The 17,251-nt window shown below is 39.3% G+C and overlaps 1 protein-coding gene across 3 annotated transcripts in view; it reads left to right on the forward strand.

The window, feature by feature from the left end:
* STXBP6 (syntaxin binding protein 6) overlaps window positions 1–17,251 on the forward strand; it is a 266,791-nt gene that overhangs the window by 69,591 nt on the left and 179,949 nt on the right. The gene's annotated exons all lie outside the window — the stretch shown is intronic.

Raw genomic sequence — 17,251 nt, forward strand, 5'->3', positions numbered from 1 at the left:
AAACTATCTGTTTATGACCTCAGATCTATCTACTCCCACTTCAATGAACACATGGGGATGAGCATTTTACGAGCAGTTTTTCTTTCACCTCCCCTTCCCACCCCCCAGTAATACTTGGTACCAAATAGACATTTGGGAAATTTGTATTTGCCTCAGATACCTTTTTCCTGGGGCAGCTTCTCCATGAGCATTTCTTTCTTTTTCTCCCCCATACATGTACCTAGAGTTTCCTCTTGCTTTTCTGAGGGTCTCTGCAGAGTATCCTTTGTGCTCCCCTTGGGGAGCTAAGGCAATCCCAGGCACCTTGCACAGATCCTAGGTGGGATTCTCAGCCACTCACTCATAGCCAACACTCCCATGGCTTTTCAAGGCAGTGGATCGACCTGTGTAGTTTGTGCAGGCAGACCTAATTAAAGTCTTTAGTTAAATTTCAAGGATTGGCTTAACAGAGTATCTCCCAATCACCAGCCTCTAAAGCAGTGGTTCTCAACCTGTGGGTTGCCAACCTGTAGGTCGCGACCCCTTTGGGGGTCGAATGACCCTTTCACAGGGGTCGCCTAAGACCATCGGAAAACACATATGGATTACATTACCTGCCTCTTCTGCTGCTGTGGGGCAGCAGCTTCCAATCCCTCTTTTTGTCAGGTGGTTGCTGTTCTCCTTGTCTTTCTCCTCAACTACACTTTCCCCCCGCTTGAATATATCTATTTTGCCTATAATCTCTATCCCTTGCACATAGCCCAGGTCGTAGTAATTACTCAGTAAATATATATTGAATGAAAGTCCTGTCCCTAGATGAAAGTTCTTGTTACCTCTGACAATAAAAAAAAAAAAAAAAAAAAAAAAAAAAAAAAAAAAAATTATGCACTAGAACAGAAATTCATCAGAGCCAGGTGAATGTCCTCTTAGAATGCTTGGAGAGCTTTGGCTCCACATTATTTGATTTTCCTGTCTAACAAGTATGGCCAATGATAGTGACCACATTCTTTTTTTAAAATGTATTTTATTGATTTTTTACAGAAAGGAAGGGAGAGGAAGAGAGTTAGAAACATCGATGAGAAAGAAACATTGATCAGCTGCCTCCTGCACACCCCCTACTGGGGATGTGCCTGCAATCAAGGTACATGCCCTTGACCGGAATCAAACCTTCAGTCCGCAGGCCAACGCTCTCTCCACTGAGCCAAACTGGTTAGGGCGTGACCACATTCTTTATCCCTCTGCTTAATTACTGAATCCACAGGATATGTCTAAATTGATTTCTTTTCAACTGCTGCACTGATTTGCTTACTCATTCATTGCTTTTCCCCTCTAGAATGAAAGCTCAGAGGGCAAGGACTGTGTTGATCTTGTTCCTCAGTGTCTAGGACAGTGTTGCATATTGAATCAGTGAGGCTGTATCTCACCTCAGCTCTGCTCTGCTGCTTTCGTGCTCCTTTTATCTTTTCTTGCCCTTACCCTTACCTTGTTTTAACATCTACACTGCAACTCCTTTGGTAACAGCACTCCATCCACTGTGGAGCAGGCTTACATTGCCTCTGTCATTAGTTTCCTGCTTAAGCTGGCAGTTCCATATGGTAAGCCAAGGGGTGCAATGGAAACAGGACAGGATTGCAGGAGGAAAACCCATCTCTTTCCTGACTGTCGAGTGGAGTCATCAAGGTGGGTCCTTTTTCTGAACCTCATTCTCTTAACCAGTCAAGGAGAGATGATAATACCTCCCTACTTCCTTCAGAAGTTGGGAAGATGAAATAGGATGACCCTTGAGGAAAGCTTTACAAAATACACTGTGATGTGTATATGCTTTTGCAGCTGTAAGCTTACATACCTGTCTGCCTTTCAAGGACCAGGGCACCCCAGATGGGAGCAGGTTGACCCAAGGAGCTGATTTCCATACCTCCTTTTTCATCCTTTACAAGTCTTGTGAAGTGGGTGGTACTATCCCGTTTTAATAATAAAGATAGGGCTCTCAGAGATGTCTAAATTTACCCAAAATTATTCAAGTAAAGGCAAAGGCAGGGCCAGACCTAGATCATCTGATGACAAGCCTAGCCTTCTTTTCACCATCTATCATCTGTAAGTTTGGGACAGGGGAGAAGTGACCACTGTGCCTTGGCCCCAGAATCTGGATGGTGAGCCTGATCACATGTGCCGGACATCTCAGTACTTTGTGAATGTATAATACCATAAAGTTGTACTAGTGTTAACCTGAGTTAGTACTAGAGTAGTATTCAGTAGGTTGATTTTTCTTCCCTATCAAACACTGCTCAGTTAGTTGGGTCAGAAATTAGCTGTTTCCTGGAACATTCTGGTTAAAACAGGGATTGACATTGAATGACAGAAGAGCTGATTGAATGGGGCAGAATTTTCATTTGCATATGGCCCTTGAGTCTGACCTGGATTTGTAGGCTAGTCTGTGGCACTCCAATACATAGAATACGGATGGCTGCCTACCTACCCATCCCTCACTCATGGAGATTTCACTGTGGATTGGATGATGAATCTTAACCAAGACATTCTAGTTTGTTGCTTTTGGGGAATATCCAGTGAACCTATAAACACTCTTCAGTTACCCAACAGGACCTTGTGCAGCTGCATGTGGAAATCAGGGTAATTCTGGCATTTCTGAGAGCATTTTAATAGAGCACTGATTACAGATTGCAGGCACCTGGTGGTGTTTTTGTACTGAGGCTGAAGAGTACAGTTCCAAAGAAAGAACTAGACTTGACAGATTCTTGTTTTCCTACCCTGTGTTTCTCAGGGCCTGGAATAGGTGGTAAGAAATCCTCACACAGCTGATCCAGGTTCCTGGCATGGTTATCATGTGCTTTCAGGAGACTACCACTGTCAGAGCATTAATTCCCAGACTGACAATAGACATGCAGCTTGGCCCAGGGTGCATTCTCCTTCCAGTAGCTCAGAGCTATAACACTGTAAGAGGGCTCCTGTTAGTTGGGATCAGCAGAGAGCCTTGTGGCTTTGAACTTGGCCAAAGCTCTTCTGTGCTTCTTGGACTGGCTCAGGTTGTTTCAGTGGGTAGGCCCTCATTGCTTTTGGCCCCAATATAAACTGTGAAAATTCAAGGGAATAAAAGGTGATAGCCAAAAGTTGAGGAATCTTTGGACTAGAGGTATTCTAGTCCAACACTTAACTTCATGCCAATTCACAAGAAAAAGAATAAATCTAAGAAGAGGCCCCACTGTGATAAGTCATGTTTTCTCTTTTTCCCCTTCCTCCTAACACACCACCTGTCCTCACCTTCCACACACTTGAGACTGGTATAGTAACTGATTCTTTAAAGAGCATTCAGCTAAGTGGACAGCAAAGGTTAGCCCTAACCTTGATCTTGCTACTCTGTAGTGGTATGGTTTGGGAATTAGCCTCTGGACTTCAGTTTTCTTATGATTTAAAGGAGAGGATTGGATGAGATAGACATTCACCAAGATCACTTACAGCTATTACAATTTTAAGTTTATGAATGCCAACATTCTAACTTGCTCATGTCTTTCAACTGAAGTGTAAGCTGCTGGTGGGTAGGGCCTAAAAAAGGTATTAGGTAATGGTTGGCTGGCTCATTTGGAAGGTCTTGCTGAGATCCTTCTCAGTAAAGTCAAGTGGATGGAATTCCCCTTGCCGAGTCTATACTGAAATTGTGAAGCCCGGATCACTACTACCAGGGAAGCCACTCACATTGCTTGAAGCACTGGCAGCAAAGATAGAGGGCACAGCAAGAATGTGAGGGAGGTCACAAGAGGGTTCAAGTGTGTTTTGGGGATGCCAGAGTGGGGGTGATACATTAAAGGAAGTGGAAAGAGGAGTTTCCCTTGAGGACCAGCAGAGACCTTTGAAATATGTGCATTTTATATGTAAGCCTTTTCTGGGTTGGAAAATAGCCTACAAGGTTCATAAAATTGCTCGGGGCAGCCTGCCAAGAACCTCCCAGGAGTTGACTCCTGTTGTAAACTGCTGGTCTCCAACGGAGGGTGGCGAACAGCTGCAATGAGGCTTTGGCAGGCGTTGTCCTGTTTATAGGGACAGAGATCTATTGTAGGCTCTCTGCTAACATATTCTCAACTCCCCAGTTTTTTATTTGTGGAACCAAAACAAGCTCTATTTTAACTAGACTGCGTGATCCTTTGAGCCAGCCACACAGCATGACATGCCCACCCGGGATACCCAGAAAGAATGGCTTCAGACTGCAGCCTGATTTGTTATCTTTGTAGCTGCTGTAGTTTCTGTCCAACAGAAAGCAAGACTGATCAGAGGCAAAACTGAAGCAGATGAGTTTGTTTCAGTTACCTAGAATGTATTTCCACCTCATTTTTTCCTACCTTCCTCATTTCTTTCAATGAGATTTGAGGAAGAGCAAAGACCCCTGGAATCACACTTTCTAGGTTCAAATACCTGCTCTGCCCTTTAAAGTCTGTGTGATCTAGAACCTTAGTTTCCTCATCTGTAAAATAGAGTCTCACCCCTTCCCCCCAGGTATAAACATACTAATAGGGATTTTTGAATACCAGAGCCTAATATCGAAGGGTATGCATCTTGGGTTGGAGCTTAGGTAGCTGATGGGGGAAGCTTTGGGAGGCCAAGTGGGAATTTTTCCAGCACCGTTCAGATTATACTGCACAGGAACAGAATCATAAAGTTGACCATGATTGGGGAGACCAATTAAAGTTGAAATTACAGCCCTGGGCCAGATCCATATATGATAAAAAAGCTTAAGGACCTTATTGAAAATCACATGCCCTGTCTGTCTGTGTGGCTCAGTTGTTGAGCATCAGCCTATGAACCAGGATGTCACAGTTTGATTCCCTGTCAGGGCACATGCCTGGGTTGTGGACTCAGTTCCCCAGTTGGGGGCATGTGGGAGGCAGCCGATCAGTAATCTCTCTCCTCATTAATGTTTCTATCTCTCTCTCCCTCTCCCTTCTCTCTGAAATCAGTATATATATATATATATATATACATATATATATATATATATATATAATTTGTGAAACTATATATAAATCTTATTTGTGAAACTGAGACATTGAAGGGCTGAGTGCCTTACCTTTTAAATGAACATAGTAAATATGTGTAAAATGAGTCACATTTCTTCTCTGCCCCTCATTGTTGTGAGGGACTTCTTTTCAGAGTATAAAACTGAGCATATAATATCAATTACAGAAAACTCTTTGAAGCTCTCTCAAGAAAGTATAAGCTGATGATATACAAGTCAGGATTTCAAGTAGGAGATGTTTTAAAATTGATGTAGATGTAGAGGATATTTTGAGAAGTTGTGCTCTGGTTTTCAGGTTTTTAGAAAATGTGTAAACTTGTTCCATATATATTTTAGGTTTTGTCTTGTATTTTAGGTGCTTATAGGTTTCATATACTTAAAGTCTTTTTTGTTTTCTTGTTTTTAGTGTTATATTCCAGGTCTGTTCTAAAATATAGAAATAGCTGAATCAGGAGAACTTATAATTTACCTAAGATTTGAGTCAACAAATATCTGACTTTTTTTAAAAAAAGATAAAAGGCTCATCTTATGCCTGATGGAAGATTTTACTCATTTATTTGTGATTTTTAATGGTTATGCTTAGTCTTTTTAAAAATTCATAACTTCTGTATAGATTAAACTCCTCCTTTAAGGAAAACACCTGAACTACCACCTAAGTCTTTCACTTCCAGTTATGTACCGGTGTAGTCTCCTCACTCTGACCCTTATATTTTCAGTGTAAGTAATTCAGCAAGCAATACAGAACATAGCACATAATTAAAACATTTATTTTCATGTTGTCAATTTTTGTGCAGCTTTCTTTGTATTTTGTTGGAATAGATTTGTCTATTGCCTGTGTTGTCTGCTATAAACAATGCTCTCAGGCCAATATGGTGTTTTCTTAGTTTGCCAAGTTAGCTGTTGGACACCACAATGACACAAGTACTCAAAAATTGGCAGAGGCCAACAATTCGAGCTCTTTTTGGTTCGTTTTCTTTTACAACCCTTTGTTTTTCCTTTGATATAGTTAAATTCATTATTTTAAGGCCTGCCTCACATTTTGGGTTCATAATCCAATGAAGGGCATCATAGCCTGCCCTTCCCTTCGGTACTTTATTTCTACCATTACTGTAGGATTACTATTTGGGTACTGTGGGACCAACTTAACTAATCTTTGGAATTTAAACTGTGAATGTGAAGGTTCTATTATAGAATGAACCCCTCAGAGTGGGTGATGCTTATGAAACCTCCATCTCACCTTAATAAATCCTCCATGTGGCATATTCCCAGCAGCTTCTTTTTTAAAAATTGTTGACGATGTTATTTTTTGGCTCTATTATATCATTTGTTAAAGTTAGGATGTAGTGATTGGCAAGAATGTTAAAAAGTCCACCCACAGTGTAAATAAACTTGTGTAAACACAGGTCTTGTGGTCTAGGTGTTGCTCAGAGTTTGTTCTTTGGATGTTAAACCTACAAGAACAATGTGCTTGCCAAACATGTACACAAGGGAAGAGGAGAAGAAAATAGTCTAGATTTATAGTTGAAGCATATGTGAGTCACTGACTTGGACAATCCTTTGAACGTAATGTCTCCTACACAAGGAGGGTTAGTATATACTGGGGAAGGAAGCCAGCTACGTTGCATGGTATTTGGTAGTCTGATGGTGGAAAAGAGCTCCCCCTTTTCCTTCCTTAAAGAGTTAAACTATATTTTAGGTTTTTATATGTGTCATGCTCTTAAAAAATATAAGTAGGCGATGACCTGGACTGCTGTGTATGGCTGTGCTGCTTGTGCTGATCCTAAGGCAGTGATGGCGAACCTATGACACCTCTGACACGCGAACTCATTTTTTTGGTTGATTTTTCTTTGTTAAATGGCATTTAAATATATAAAATAAATATCAAAAATATAAGTCTTTGCTTTACTATGGTTGCAAATATCAAAAAATTTCTATATGTGACACGGCACCAGAGTTAAGTTAGGGTTTTCAAAATGCTGACACGCCAAGCTCAAAAGGTTCGTCATCACTGTCTAAGGTGTGTGTCTAAGGGAGAAAGTTCAGGCTGATATCTCGCTGGTGTTCTGTTTACCCGGCCATGGGCCCTGTCGTGGAGCTGCATTTGCTCAGAGGAACGGCCCCATTTTCTTCTCACAAAAATGCTACCCTGGCATGTTATAACTATTCATATCACTTGCTCTTCTTTCTCACTATTCTTTGAAGGTGGGAATTCATCCAGTTTCACCTTTTGGATTCCCAACACCATGCCTGGACTGGAGCTGAAGAGAGGAGGGCAGATTGATAATTAGATTTCAATAAAATATCTTTGAAAGAGTGTTTTTGGTAGAATGAGAATACTTCCATGTGGAATTCTCTGACCTATTTCTTATTTCACAATCCAGAGATAATCATATTAACATCTTGGCAAATGTTTTTAGACATCTTGTTATGCATATAAATACACACATGTGATTTTCTATTCTTGAGCCCAGTTTTTGTTTTGTAATCTTGTTTTCACTCTGTGGTTTGTCATGGTCATTTTTCCAAGTCAATATCTATAGATCTATGCCATGACTTTTAAAGACTATGTAATATTCCATTGAGTGGATGGCTATACTGTATTTAATCAATGAAGATTGGATATTGATGGATATTTAGGTTGTTTATAATGTTTTGCTCTTAAAAATGAATCTGAAGTAAGCCTGAATTTTTAACATAGGCATGCATGCTCATACCATTTTCTGCAATAGTAGAGCTGATGGTTCAAAGCTTCCAACTCAAATATTAATCTCTGTGAGAGAGAAATTATGCCTTCCCCATGATCTTTATACCAGTAGGAGTGGGTTAAAAATGGCAGAGTGTGCCTGGCCATTGTTGCTCAGTGGTTGAACTTAAACCCATGAGCCAGAAGGTAAAGGTTTGATTCCCTGTTGGGGCACATGCCTGGATTTTGGGCTCTATCCCAGGTGGGGGCATGCAAGAGGCAGCCAATTAATGTTTCTCTCTCATCATTGATGTTTCTGTCTCTCTCTCCCTCTCCCTTCCTCTCTCTGAAATCAATAAAGACATTTTTAAAAAATAAAACTAGCATATCTAATGATTCTAATATACAATCATAAAGCAAACTTTGGAAGATGCATTTAGCAACAATCTTGATTGCACACTTGGGATTGAGTGTGTTTTCTAAGTCATGCAGTGCTATATAAACCTCCGTGACTCATTACTAGGGCTTTAAAGAGTACCTGCTATGTTCTCGCAAGAAAGGTTTATGGAATCCATTTACTTACTTTATAAAAATTCACTAACTGTGGGAGATAGGAGGGATCTCCAATGACAATGGTTCTGAACCTATTTGTACAGCACAATAAACCAGAGATTATTAAGAAAACAAGCCCAGGCCCTGCTCCATAAATCCCCCAAATTTCTGTGAACAGGCCCTGGGCATCCCAGTTGATGTTGATGTTCATCTTTTTTTTAAATTTTTTATTGATTAAGGTATTACAAATGTGTCTTTATCCCCCCATTGTCCCTTCATCCCCCCAATCTTGCCCTCACCCTCACCCCCTGTTGTCTGCATCCATCGCTTATGCTTATATGCATGCATACAAGTCCTTTGGTTGATCTCTCCCCTTTACCCCACCCTCCCCTACCTTTCCTCTGAGGTTTGAGCATCTGATCGATGCTTCTCTGTCTCTAGATCTGTTTTTGTTCATTGGTTTATGTTGTTTATTAAGTCCACAAATGAGTGAGATCATGTGATATTTATCTTTCTCTGATTGACTTATTTCACTTAGTATAATGCTCTCCAACTCCATCCATGCTGTTGCAAATGGTAGGACTTCCTTTTTACTGCGGCATAGATGTGCCAAAGTTTTTAAATCCACTCATCTGCTGATGTGCACTTAGGCTGTTTCCAAATCTTAGCTATTGTAAATTGTGCTGCTATGAACATAGGGGTGCATATATCCTTTCTGATTGGTGTTTCTGGTTTCTTGGGATAAATTCCTAGAAGTGGGATCACTGGGTCAAATGGAAGTTCCATTTTTAGTTTTTTGAGGAAACTCCATACTGTTCTCCACAGTGGCTGCACCAGTCTGCATTCCCACCAGCAGTACATGAGGGTTCCTTTTTCTCAGCATCCTTGCCAGCATTTGTCATTTGTTGATTTGTTGATGATAGCCATTCTGACAGGTGTGAGATGGCACCTCATTGTCGTTTTGATTTGCATCTCTCGGATGATTAGTGACTTTGAGCATGTTTTTATGTGTCTCTTGGCCTTCCTTATGTCTTCTTTTGACTTTGTCTTCTTTTGGGCTGTTTATCTTCCTTTTGTTAAGTTGCATGAGTTACTTTTAAATGTTGGAAATTAAATGCTTATTGGAGATATCATTGGCAAATATGTTCTCCCATGCAGTGGGCTTTCTTGTTGTTTGGTTGATGGTTTCTTTTGCTGTGTAAAATCTTTTTATTTTGATGTAGTCCCATTTGTTTATTTTCCCTTTAGTTTTCATTGCTCTAGGAGCTGTGTCGGTGAAGATATTGCTTCGGCATATATCTGAGATCTTGCTGCCTGTGGATTCCTCTAATATTTTTATGGTTTCCCATCTTATGTTTAAGTCCTTTATGCATTTTGAGTTTGTTTTTATGTATGGTGTAAGTTGGTGGTCTAGTTTCATTTTTTTGCATGTGTCTGACCAAGTTTTTCAGCACCATTTATTGAAGAGACTGTCTTGACTCCATTGTATGTACTTGCCTCCTTTGTCAAATATTAATTGAGCGTATTGGTTTGGGTCAATTTCTGGGTTCTCTATTCTATTCCATTGGTCTATATGTCTGTTCTTGTGCCAGTACCGGGCAGTTTTGAGAACAGTGGATTTGTAATACAGTTTGATATCTGGTATCGAGATCCCTCCTACTTTGTTCTTCTTTCTCAGGATCGCTGCAGCTATTTGTTTTTTTGTTTTGTTTTGTTTTTGTTCTGTTTTTATTCCAGATGATTTTTTGGAGAGTTCTTTCTAGATCTGTGAAATATGCCATTGGTATTTTAATGGGGAGTGCATTGAATTTATAGAGTGCTTTGGGTAGTATGGACATTTTAATGATGTCGATTCTACCAATCCATGAACACGGTATGTTATTTCATCTGTTTATGTCTTCCTCTGTCTCTTTTTTCAATGTCTTGTAGTTTTCTGAGTACAGGTCTTTTACCTCCTTAGTTAAGTTTATTCCTAGGTATCTTAATTTTTTTTGTGCGATGGTAAATGGGATTGTTTTTGTAATTTCTCTTTCTGTAAGTTCAATATTGGTGTATAAAAATGCCATAGATTTCTTGGCGTTAATTTTGTATCTTGCTACTTTGCCAAATTTGTTTATTACGTCTAATAATTTTTTGATGGAGTCTTTAGGGTTTTCTAAGTACAGTATCATGTCATCTGCAAATAATGAAAATTTTACTTCTTCTTTTCCAATTTGGATGCCTTTTTATTTCTTCTTCTTGTCTGATCGCTATGGCTAGTACTTCTAGTACTATGTTGAACAGAAATGGTGAAAGCAGGCATACTTGTCTTGTTCCTGTTCTTAAGGGAAATGGTTTTAGTTTTTGCCCATTGAGTATGATGTTGGCTGGAGGTTTGTCATATAAGGCTTTTATTATGTTGAGGTATGATCCTTCTATTCTGACTTTGCTCAGCATTTTTATCAGAAAAGGGTGCTGGACTTTGTCAAATACCTTTTCTGCATCAATCGATATGATTATGTGATTTTTGTCTCTCAGTTTGTTTATGTGATGTATCACGTTTATTGATTTGCGGATATTGGACCAGCCTTGCATCCCTGGAATAAATCCCACTTGGTCATGGTATATAATTTTTCTAATGTAACGCTGGATCTGTTTTGCTAGAATTTTGTTGATGGTTTTAGCATCTATGTTCATGAGGGATATTGGCCTGTAATTCTCTTTCTTTGTGGTGTCTTTATCTGGTTTTGGGATTAGGGTAATGCTGGCTTCATAGAAAGAGCTTGGAAGTGTGCTATCTCTTGAATTTTTTGGAATAGTCTGAGGATTGGTGTTAGTTCTTCTTCAAATGTTCGGTAAAACTCCCCTGTGAAGCCATCTGGTCCAGGGCTTTTGTTTGCTTTTGGATTACTGTTTCAGTTTCATCAGTAGTTATCAGCCTATTCAGGTTTTTTGATTCTTCCTGATTGAGTTTTGGAAGGTTGTATTTTTATAGGAATATGTCCATTTCGTCGAGGTTGTCCAGTTTTTTGGAGTAGAGTTGTTCGTAGTATTTTTTTTTTTACAATCATTTGTATATCAGTAGGACCAGTGAGAATGAAGAACTGATGGAGGCCAGAAATATTAAATCGAATCCACAGGAGTTGATGATTAGTTAGTTTTTTATAGGGAGTTAAAGGGTTGGAGGGAAAAGATGTTGTCTACGTTAACTCTTAGTGAAAATGCTCAGTGGGCAGCTAAGTAAGTGGCTTTAAAGCAAGTAAGGCAATGAGTACTGGGTGTATGATTAGTGTTATCAGATTAAAGGAAAGAGTGGAAGCTGCAATAGTTACAATTTGACTATTGTAGAATTTCAAAAGAAAGTGGCAATGCAGAGAAGTCCTATCTTGGAGCATAGCCTTGTTTCTTTCATTTATAAGTTATTTGAAGTCACCTCACTATAGTTCCCAAGCACTAGGGAAGACCAGCTGATTCTCCCCTAAAGTCTTCCAGGGTGACATCATGTTTGCGGTTAACCTTGGAGAATTCTGAAACTTGGTATCAGCTTGTTTTGAGAGCATCTGCCTTAGGGTTGAGTCCCAGGGGTAATGTCTAAAACCAGGATTCCGGTTACTCACTGGCAATGGGAACATGATTGTCATACAGTTCAGATTACCTTTGTTGGTGCAGCCAGTGCCAAACTATGATCAAATGATTGCACATTAACCGTGAGATCCAAACAGGGAAGTTAATGAGGCAAAATGAATCAGTTATCTAATGATGGTAAGATAAATAGATGGCACCTCTATCTCACCAGAGAAGGCTTTGGCCTCTTAGCTGAGAAAATTTAAGCCTGTTGGCTACAACCACTTAGAACTGTGATAATAAATGCCCAGCCAAAGGGCATCTGCAGTTTTAATTTGCTGGAGTCCCTACCACTCTTCCTTGTCTTCTGATCACTGAGGAGAAGTGTCAATTTAACTATTGGAAGTAAAAAAAAAAAGTTAGTGTTGGCTTATAAAAGCACCTTTATTTGTACCCATTTCCTTATGTCCTCTGCCTAATCCCTGAGATCATAGGAGTTTGCAATTCCTGCTCTGCAGGATAATTTTATATCCTGGGGACCTGTCGGGAGTGAAGGGCCATCTCACTACAGTAGCCCTGGACTAACAAAGATGAATGTGGATTAGATGGCTCAAAGCGAAAAGAAGATAGATGGAAAGTCTTGAAAAATATTTAAACTAACTGCAATTAGTTTCCACAACTACCACTTAAGGCTGCTTTGACTTGCAAATCATATTGTATGTTGGAAGAGAAAGCTTTGTAATTATAGCTTGTAGAAGCTGCGATCAGGAAAAAACTTTTTTGTAGGGGAGAAAAAATAATCTTCCCTCTACCTTTCTGCATTCTTAGCTGAGACCCCTGTAATAAAAAACAAGATAACAAGAGGAAAAACAACCAAACAGGTTTATTAACAGGTATACCTCATGTAAAATGAGTAATCCATCAGGTGGGTTAGATTTTAGGATTAAATACCATTTTAATAGGGAAAGGGGAGGGTGAATATAGAACTCTTAGAAGAAAGTAAATGATTTATAGGAAAGACAAATGGGCTCTTAGAAGAATAGATGGGCCCTGGCCAGTGTGGGTCAGTTGGTTGGTGTGTCATCCCGTACATCAGAAGGTGGTGTGTTAGATTCCCAGTCGGGCACGCGGGGGAAGCAAGCTATCAATGTTTCTTTCTCTCATTAAAATCAATTTTAAAAATGTCTTTTAAAGAATGGGAAGTAGGATAATTTGTGACAAAGTTTGTCAGGAGTGTGGTTTTTAGTCTTCTCTCCTGTGACAAAAGGCACTCTTCTCTCATTGATGAAATTCCCAGGGAGGGGATTTATGACACTGTGTTCCTTTTGGAGGATCTGTCCTTAGGCAGGTAAGGGGAGTTCAGAGAAAGCTTCTGCCTGCATTTACTGTCTTCCAGATGCCTTCATCTCAGTGATCAATGTACTTAAGTGGCATATTTTAGGGTGGCATGTTCTGCTACCCTTCAGGGTGATGTAGGTTGGAGTAACTATGGCCATTGGTTCACCATTGCTGTTGTATTCATCTTGTTTCCTTACAGTGGGATCCCAGTTTTGGCTGGACATAGATTTATCAGCAGTAAGATGTAAGATCCTATAAAGCTGCTTAATTGAATACAGAGAAAAAATCCTTTACATTTTCTTCCTGTATGCTTTCCTGAGAATGCATTCCTTTTCATTCCATGGTTCTTCTTTAAGCTATTGGCTTTTAAATTAGGTGTCATCTGTTCAATGCTGCTCTGCCTCTGTATCTATTTTTGTTCATCAGTTTATAATGGTCTTTATTATCCGCAGACTGTCAAACTACAACAGGAAGGCCGAAGAGGGTTGGGGTGAGGGGGTAAGAGATCAACTGAAGGACTTGTATGCATGCATATAAGCATAACCAATGGACACAAGACCCTGGGGGGGGGGGGGTGGAGAGACGGGGGAAGGTCAAGGAGGGAAGAAAAAAAAGGAGACATATGTACTACTCTTCGTAATATTTTAAGCAATAAAACAAAGTTAAAAAAAAAAATTAGTTGTCAGGATGACTGCAGGAGAACCAGTTAAGGAGTTGGTTAAAATACAGATCCCAAGATTTTTTTTGTGTGGGTGTGAAGGAGGTGACCAGGAGTCTGCATTTTTGAAAAGCTCTCCATGATGCACTCAGATGTGAAATCAGGTTTGGGAGACATTCTTACAGATTATTGCTACAGAGCTGCAGTAATACCCTTTGACAGTCCAAGTCTTTCCCTTCTAAGCCACTGTACATCCCCATTTCCAGGGTGGCATTTAAAACATACATATGTACATGCGTGATTTCACTAAGGCCTGTTGTTATTGTCAACAAAAGAACATCCAAACCTATACAAATATTGGTAAGACTTTATTAGAGTTTATGTGAGCCAAACTGAGGACATGCCCTGAAGCAAGATCTCAATGGATTGAGAAAGTGTTTTGGAGAATGGAACTTTGGCAGTTCTTTTTATGCATTTAGAATTGAAGAAGAAACTATAAGGAAGGTTACATGAAATCCATTGGTGGTTGATTAAGGAGGCAGGAGAAAGCAAAATGGGAAAATCTCTGGGACTGCATAAAAAGCAAAATAGAAAAAGACATACTTCTTTTACCTTGGAGGGTGTAGGATAGTTAGCGTTTAACATGAACAGTAAATAGAGGTGGGAGGAGGGCAAAAGGTAGCAATGAGGAGTTTGGTGCATGTGTTCCTGTGAGGGTCTGGAAAAGATGACTCTGGCAGGCCAAAGGTATGCCATCCCAGATGCACAAGAACAATGGACAGGCCTTGCTTAGGTAAGAGAACCTTTTACTAAGGAAGCTATAGTGCTGGGGTGTGACTACCCACCATGACCTACCCAGTGGGAATTTATGATCAGATCATCCTGTGTGGTTACTTTTGATCACTGAGCTTGTCAGGCCTGACATGTAGCCCCTTTCTGGTTCACAGTATCATTGTCCTAAACAACAATTCTGATAATTTCTCATAAAAATAAGTTGGATAATGTCCTACTGGAGAGTTTCCTGAAGGTGATACCAATAAACTCCTTATCCTTATAACACTTAGTATAGAGCTTTCCATATTTTAGAACATTTATTCACAATTTAAGGGTTTCATATTCATGAATGAGACAAGTGAGGCTTTGGTAATAAAAGATTGCGTTTCTCTTTTACAACTACTTTCTGGTATGGATGGCAACATTTACTCACTTAATGCAAGTTCAGAAGGCCTTTTATTTTTCATATTATAGTAAGAGAGGTAATAAAAATACCATTTTAACCATTTATTATGATTCAGGCACTAGAAATAAGTGATTTGCATGCATGGTTCCACTTAATTCTTTCAGTGGTTCCATGAGGTAGGTGAAGATATCTATGTAAACCAAGGGTCTGAAGTTTTAAGAGATTTGCCCAGTCACATGTAGATCTTAAGTTTTTGAGCTGAAATTTCAACCCAAGTTCAGTGACTTTATTTTTCCGTTTTTTGTTCTTGGCCACTGAATATCAGCATAAAAAAATACAGCAAAAGGTCATTTCTATTTCTTACTAGTTTTTCAAAAGAAGAATAGAATTTCCTAGGAGTTTGATAAAGCATGCATGCCACTTTTGTTTTTCTTTTTTGACACACTTTACATAATAAAATGATAGCTTTCCGTTTTTAACCACATTTTTAGAAAAATATGAATCTGAGATGGAAGATTAAAAAGTATGCCACAGGTGGGTAGGTCCCGGTCAGAGAATGCCGGCTGAGTTTGGGAGTGTGACTCTTTCTGCATTGCTTATCGAATGCTTGAAGTCACTCTGCTCACTGGCTTTCGCTTTCCCCTGTCGCCAAAAGGGACAGGCGAGAGGCCTTGGAGCTAGAAAGAACTAGTATAGGTTTCTCCCTTAAAAACAAAAAAAACAAAAAAAATCCCTGTTAATTATAGCGCCTGCCTAGGAAAGTCACGTGGTAAAACAGGAAATTCTCTTTGCTAATTTCTAGGAAATCACAGGGAATCAGCTAGTGGTCAGTACATTGAAAAACAGGTCCCTCACTGTTGTCTTTTTGTTCTCAGCCAGTATGAAGAACCTGGTAGCAATGATAAAATGTCATAATGAGAGCACACATAGATCGGATATAGACTTATAATATGTAGTATAGAGATATAGATAGATAATAAAAAGTGGTGTCACTAAGAATATCTGTTTTATTACAGAATTGAAACCAGGAGAAATTTCTTTAACCAGGGGGTACTTTTTTAAAAAAAATATCTATTTTCTACCATGAGGTTACAGATGTGGTCTAGTTATAGGAGGACAGATGTGCTGGTAACATTTGTGAATCTTGCTTTGGGAAACATGTTCCCCTGGTCTTTCATCATGAATCATCTAGATTTATGTGAAACCTTTGATGCAGTCATCAGTAAATTCCTGGAGAACAGGGGCCATGTCTTAATGATTTCTTGCATCTCCAATACTGTGTAGAGGTAGCATTTAGTAGGACCAGTTGGCTCAATTTTACAGCAGGCTGATCAACTCCATGAGCTGCTGTTACCATATACATATAGCTGTGCTAGCGATCCATATGTAGGATCTCTGGATATTCTGTATTACCTGCATGACCAACCCATAAGCCCTCTCTGTACTATTAGTTCTGATTTATTAATTGCCTGAACAAATGTTGGTTACTGATTAAAGTGTAGACTATGACTAGTGTGATAGAAAACATTTACTCAAATTATGGTTGAGCTTTTTGGATGATAGGGTCAACCTTGAATATATTCAGTACAAATAAGTAGAATTAAGTCCATTAGGGAAGTATAGCTTTTAGAAAACTAAATATAACATGGGGATTGTGTATGTGTAAGTTTTTTGGGAGGGAGAATAAGAAGGGGGACTCATTGTGAGTCAGCAACATACTGCTTTATTTTCTTAGTTATTGGGTGCCAGTTAACCACAGGAGCATAACATGTGGGAACCGCTGGGTAACATTTCCAAAATACTTAGTATTTGTCAGACAGTTTTATAATTCTGTGGCAATTAGATACAGAGGAGCATTGGAAAATAGGACCTATTGAAAGAGGCTAATAAATAAGGATTAGTTGCTTAGCCTGAGCCAAAGCACTGAGTGGTGATTAAATTAATGGTCTTCTGTATAGTTATTATGTAGATGATACAATTATCTCCACTATGAATAGAATTAAGGAAATAGATTTACATTAGAGTTAAAGGAGATTTTGAAGGAGCGAAAACTAACTTTAAGGATTGCTGGACAGTGGAAAGACTTCTCAACTGGAGATGTGGAGTCATGTTCCTTACAGGATAGGAGTGGGAGTAGATATGCATGCTATTATACTTAGATGCAGTTGGGGTGCAGATTGACAAACTTTCTAGATCCCATTCTGTGCTGCTCATCTCACATTGTGTTTGACATGTTCAGCGAGTAAGTCAGTATTCTCTTTTCATTTGCATTTTTCATAGTTATTACAAATGCCA

This window comes from Myotis myotis, unplaced genomic scaffold (assembly GCF_014108235.1).
Source record: "Myotis myotis isolate mMyoMyo1 unplaced genomic scaffold, mMyoMyo1.p scaffold_m19_p_1, whole genome shotgun sequence".
NCBI lineage: Eukaryota > Metazoa > Chordata > Mammalia > Chiroptera > Vespertilionidae > Myotis > Myotis myotis.